The sequence below is a fragment of the Myotis brandtii genome, unplaced genomic scaffold (assembly GCF_000412655.1).
Source record: "Myotis brandtii unplaced genomic scaffold, ASM41265v1 scaffold441, whole genome shotgun sequence".
NCBI classification, from domain to species: Eukaryota; Metazoa; Chordata; class Mammalia; order Chiroptera; family Vespertilionidae; genus Myotis; species Myotis brandtii.
Genome location: NW_005366873.1, coordinates 3,172,179 through 3,177,843, shown reverse-complemented (window position 1 = coordinate 3,177,843; position 5,665 = coordinate 3,172,179). Strand labels below are relative to the sequence as shown.

At 49.4% G+C, this 5,665-nt stretch overlaps 1 protein-coding gene across 1 annotated transcript in view; it reads right to left on the bottom strand.

Moving 5' to 3' along the window:
- Nucleotides 1-4,877, bottom strand: part of GPAM (glycerol-3-phosphate acyltransferase, mitochondrial) — a 61,073-nt gene extending 56,196 nt beyond the window's left edge. Inside the window, exon 1 of the mRNA XM_005874535.2 lies at nt 4,654-4,877. The gene's annotated coding sequence lies outside the window, so the exon portion shown is untranslated. The remainder of the gene's footprint in view (nt 1-4,653) is intronic.
- Nucleotides 4,878-5,665: the final 788 nt, after the last annotated feature.

Below are 5,665 nucleotides of genomic sequence, written 5' to 3'. Positions count from 1 at the left end.
GATTGCTCCCTTCAAAAATCACTGGCTAAAATACTGACGCCCCTGAGAGGGTCTACTGAGCACTCTGGCCAACAAGCCATAGGTGGGGATTGGCTAAAAGACATCTAAGGCCAGAGGGAGCCCCAGGTAGGGAAGAGAAGATGGAGAGTTGAAGACATAGGTCAAGGGGACAGGGTCTCCCTGGGGAAGGTGGGAGAGAATTGAAGATGCTAATATCACTATTCTTTCAGGAGCCTGAGGCTGACCATTGCCTCCTCATTCTCTTCATGCTTAGCCTTCTCATCACCTCCCAGGGCTTCTGGCTTTGTCTGGGAAAAATGCTAACCAGCTCTTCACAAGGGCTGTCACCAAAGCCCTGGCCAGCGAGCTCACAAAGACACTGTGTGTAATGTAAAAAGAACATGGTGCTCCTGGTGAGAGGCCAGTGGGTGGAGGAGGGGGCAGCCTTGGGCAGCCAAGGAAGACAATGGGCTCATCCCCAAATCCTCAGCTTCCTGTTCCCTCACAGCCTGCCTATTCTTTTTTTAAAAAATATATTTTATTGATTTTTTACAGAGAGGAAGGGAGAGGGATAGAGAGTTAGAAACATTGATGAGAGAGAAACATCGATCAGCTGCCTCCTGCACACGCCCCACTGGGTATGTGCCTGCAACCAAGGTACATGCCCTTGACCAGAATCGAACCTGGGACCCTTGCATCTGCAGGCCAACGCTCTATGCACTGAGCCAAACCGGTTAGGGCAGCCTGCCTATTCTTGAATTTCATTACCAGAGAATACTTCCCCAAGAGGTTTAATCATCCTAGACATGGATGAACTTGGGAGAGAAGGACACGGTGAACTTGTTTGCTGTCCCCAGTCCCTGGCTTAGGGATTTTCATGTTAGAGGTGATCCCAGGGGTATGAGGATGCTGGGCTCCAGCTGAAGAGCAGGAGGGAGGTGCTGGGAGAAAGGGATTCTGGGAGACAGAATTGGCCAGTTCTTCCTTTTGCCCTCTTTGAGTTTGGACCCAGCTTCTTTCCATCCGTGGAGACAACTGGGGGAGAGCACTGGACAGGGAGCCAGGAGGCCTTGTTCAATCTGGCTCTGTCGTGGTGTGAGTCGAGAGAATCATACGCACCAGAGATGAGCAACTCAGTTCTGGGAATCATTCAGTCCACCCGCCTGGCTTTATGCCTACTGACTCTGAGTCGCAGGGAGCTGCAGGTGCTTTGCCAGAGTTGCAGGTACTGAGCCCCTACTGTGTTCTGGTCCCGGTGGCATATTAGATGCTTACAAGCTGTTGGTTCACTAAAGAGGTTTTTCTTCACTAGCTCCCCACCCTGTCCCAATTAGGTCCTTTGTTCTTTTTCACGTCACAGATGGGAATGACCTATTAATTCTTATGATTTTTTTAATGCCTGTCATCCCACACCCCTATTCTACAAGGGCAAGGAGCTTTCTCTCATTCCCCAGTGCTTCACACACATTAGGCACACAATCTCTTAAACTCAGAATCTCTAATTTCAAAGTAGCCCCATGAGAGAAGTATCATGCCCATTTTACAGATGAGAAAAGTGGGGCTTAGACAATTTAAATAACAAGTGGAGAAAGCAAAGTTCAGCAGTGGATCTAAATGCCCTTTCCCTCATGCTGTACTTCAAACAAAGACAATCAGACTTGGGAGATTCCCTTAAACTGGGCGTCTTGGATTAGGCTTTTTCAGCTGTGGTGCTGTAGCATCAGATGCCCTAAGATCACTCCCCGAGAGAGGAAGAGAGGGGGAGTGTCACTCTAGGACTGAGAGCAGCTCAGACCTGGGTCCCCAGGCAGGTGCCTGGTCTTGCCAAGCCAGGTGCTAGTTGGGATCCAGGCAGGGAAGATGAGAAGCTGAGGGCCACACAGCAGTGAGGGGTTCCCCATTTGGCAACTGGGGAAGCAAACAGAGAAACAGAAATATCTGCCTGGTGGGAATAGTAGAGGGGACCAATCACCAGGTGAGTCGAAAGCTAAGGGTCTAGTATTTGGGAAGCGCAGGCTCTGAGCCCAGACACGTTGGAAATTGAATTTCAGCTCAAGCACTTAAAATCTTGGGCACATTAGTTACATTCTCTTAGCTTTAGTTCTTCTAAAACATAGGATGATGCTAACATCACTACCTCACAAGGAGGATAAATGAGATACACCAGGGAAAGCCCTCAGCATAGGGCCTGATCCACTGTGAGCCTCCAGCCAATGTGGTCTCCTCAAGTACTTCCTTCAAGGTTGAACCGAATTCCTGACTTGGAGCCCCTTTCCGACTATAAGTGGGAGCCCAGGTGTGGTTAAGCAGCTACAAAGGTAGGTGAGAGGACAACAGGGAAAGCAGATCCTGATGGAGAGAACAGAACTGTAAACCTCCCAGGCCATCTGTGCCCACTTACTACCATATCCCAAAAATCTTGCTCACAACCTGTCCCATGGTTCCTGAGCAGTAGGCTCAGCTGAGTGAATGGGTCCAACAGAACAGGTGGGAGAGCCGCCATGGTCTCCCCAAGAGCCTGATATCACTCATTTGTTTACCATGGACTCCTTCAGCACCAGAGAGGCCCCACATAGTACTGAAAGCTTGGGCTCTGAAGTCCACCATCTACTGTTGCCTCTTAACTTAGTTTCCTTAGCTGTTAAGTGGGTTGATACTCACCTCACAGGCTTTGTATGAGGGTTGAAAGAATAAGTGTAAAGCACTCAGACCATGCCAGGCAGGTAGAAGATGCTCTACCAGAATTAGCTATTATTCCCAGTAGGTCTGCTGGGAGTCAGACACTGCTGGGTTCTTAGGGGGCCTGGCTGGGAGCAGGTCCCTGCCTTCACAGACCTGCCAGTCTCATGGGGGGTGATGGATCAAGAAACAAGCCATCTTAAGACAATATTATTAATGGCCCATTAAGGTGAATTCCAGAGGACTTTAACCTAGTACCAGACAAAGTAACTTTACTCAGAGACCTGACTAATCTGTTGACTTGGCCAGACCAGGGGCCAGAGCAGGGTAGAGAGTGCTCCAAGCAAAAAGGTTAACGTGAAACAAGGTCGACCACGGTGGGTGGAAGAAAGAGTGTCCACAGGGCAGGACCGAGATGGAGAATGATGAGAAAGCAGACCAGAGAGACAAGCAGGACCCAGACCATCCATTCAGTCAACGGAAAAGGAAGGAAGTACTCCCAAAAGAAGCATCAGGTCCAAGAGGTATAATTCCATGCACGGAGCTTGTCTTCCACCTCTGGACATGTCCCTTAAAATTATGAGGGGGAAGCAGGATTCACTTTAATGAGCTCAGACTAATTACTCAGGAAATCCAATGGGGCCTCAGCAGAGAAAACTCCCTAGGGAACCACAACATAGTCAGCAGGAAGAAGATCCTCCATCCCATGAGGAAGCTGTGTGGGACAAGGCCTCGGTAGCATCCCACCCAGCTAGTGAAGCAGGTACCATTGGACACAAATACTGGAGAATTAAGACATTATGGATATAAACACAGGGAATTAAGACAACCACCAAGACTAGAGAAAGGAAATACAGTTGGCATGGTTATTTCTTCACCTAAAATGCATAAGGAGAAATCCATTTTAGGAATATATATATATATATGCCTAAGCGACCAGCCGGCCAGTAGCTATGATGCGCACTGACCACCAGGGTGCAGACACTCAACACAGGAGCTGCTGAGCGACAGCAACTTTGCAGAGTGCACTCTAGCACTCCAGGACCCCTAGGGGGATGTCGGAATGCTGGTTTCGGCCTGATCCCCACAGGCCAGGCTGAGGGACCCCACCGGTGCACGAATCCCCACGGGTGCACCAGGCCTCTAGTTTACTATAAAAGTATCCTTTTCCATTTAATGTCGAAACAAAACTATTTTCCTTGTTTTTATATCATACCCTTCCTTCCTCAGCCACCTCCAGCCAAACCTAACAACCAAAGAAGACAAATATGTCATCCTTTCATCTTTTACCTTCATTCCGGGTGGTCAGATTCCTGCTGGCCCTACAGGGCCCCAGCTTTCATCTGTGGTAAGGAAGTCCTTTGACATAGAGCATCCCAACCCAAACTCGGACAACACCACTGAGTTGGGAGTATGATGGGGTTGAGAACAGACAATGCACACCAAACACAGATCCCAAAGTGGGAAACAAAGCCTCACCAATGGTGCCCAGCCCCACTCTTTTCTTCTCTGCAGCCAGCATCACAAGGCTTGGTGCCACCAAGCAGAGCCTTTGAAAGCCATGTCCCGTTTGCAAATCAGGCTCGGTGATGTTTCAAGCTAAAGCAATTGGATTTCTCATAAAGACTCCAAAGCCCTCTGAAGACTTTGGGGTTCTGAGCCCGAGAGAAGGATGACAAGGAGGCCAAGAGACCAGCCATCAGGGAGCAAAAGCACGCAGATGTGAACGTTGCTCCATGATCCAAGCTCATGCCTCTTTCCAGCTGCAAATAACTCATGTCTTGGCTTAGTCTTTCCAAAGAATTCCAAGATTTTGAGTTCTCTTTCCTTCCATTTCCTTCCTCCACATTCTCTGCCTCTCCTGCTTTTCACTTTGCTGCCCCAGCTTCCCCCACCACGCTACCTCCATTTCTAATGTCATGACATCCTAAGAAACTGTCCCCCCCACCCCACCCCACACACAAATTTTAGTACCTGTATCCTTGACTCTGTGGTGTCTGAGGAATTATTTCCAACCAGTTGCTTAGCAGAGCTGATGGAAACTCTGGAGAAGACAGCCCCAGCCTGCGTAGGAGTGAATCAAAGGCTCCGCCGGGTGCCTGTTTGTATGGCCAGAGGCTGAAGGACTTTGGGTGCTCGGCAGTAACCTCAGAAAAATTCCCTAGGCAGCAGCAAACTCTCCCAGCAGAGTTTTGAAACACCCCAGCAAGAGGAAGCCTCTTTAATCAAATAATAACCAGCCAGAGATAAGGCCTCCAAGGCCGAGCTCTGCCAGCCAATCACTTGCTTCCTTCCGACTGCTAGGACAAACAGACCCGGGCTTCTGGAGTGAGTTTCAGGGCTTGTTACGATTTAATGATGCTACGGGTGCTGTCTTCTTGGCTGTGCCTGGTGGGGATTGTCTATCAAAAGAGAGAAGCTCTGAGCTCAAGAATCTCATTCTCAGTGGAGGTGCCTGGCCCAGGGGCACCCAGCTCCTAGCCTGGAGGCTTCTGCATTGCCCAGAGTTCTGGCTGCTGCCTGGAAGCCAGGCCTGAGTGGGGCTGAGCAGAGCTGGGTCACCGGGGGGTGGGCACATTTGACACCTGAGGTGCAGCTCATTGACTATAACCCTGAAGAGGTTGTGGAGGCTGTAGTGACTTGCTCTCACATGTTGGAGATGCTTAACACACATTTCCTATGGGTCCTTAATTGGCAGTGACTTTGAACTTCTCTGCATTCTTCATCCTGTCCAGCCGCCCTCGCCTTCTAATGCTGTCAGAAGAATCACAAAAAGGGTGGGTTTGGGGGGCTATACAAGTCAATAATAATGGCCCTATGTTTCTAGTCCTGTGACTTAGAACATGCCACTTAGCTCCTTCCTCCTAAAGTTGCTACAAGGATTAAAAAGAAGAACTCTGGCAGGTCCCTGTGAGGTTCTTACAGGCCCCGAGGAGATGTAAACAAATGCTTGCATGGCCTGGATGTGTTAGAGGTCAAGATTTAA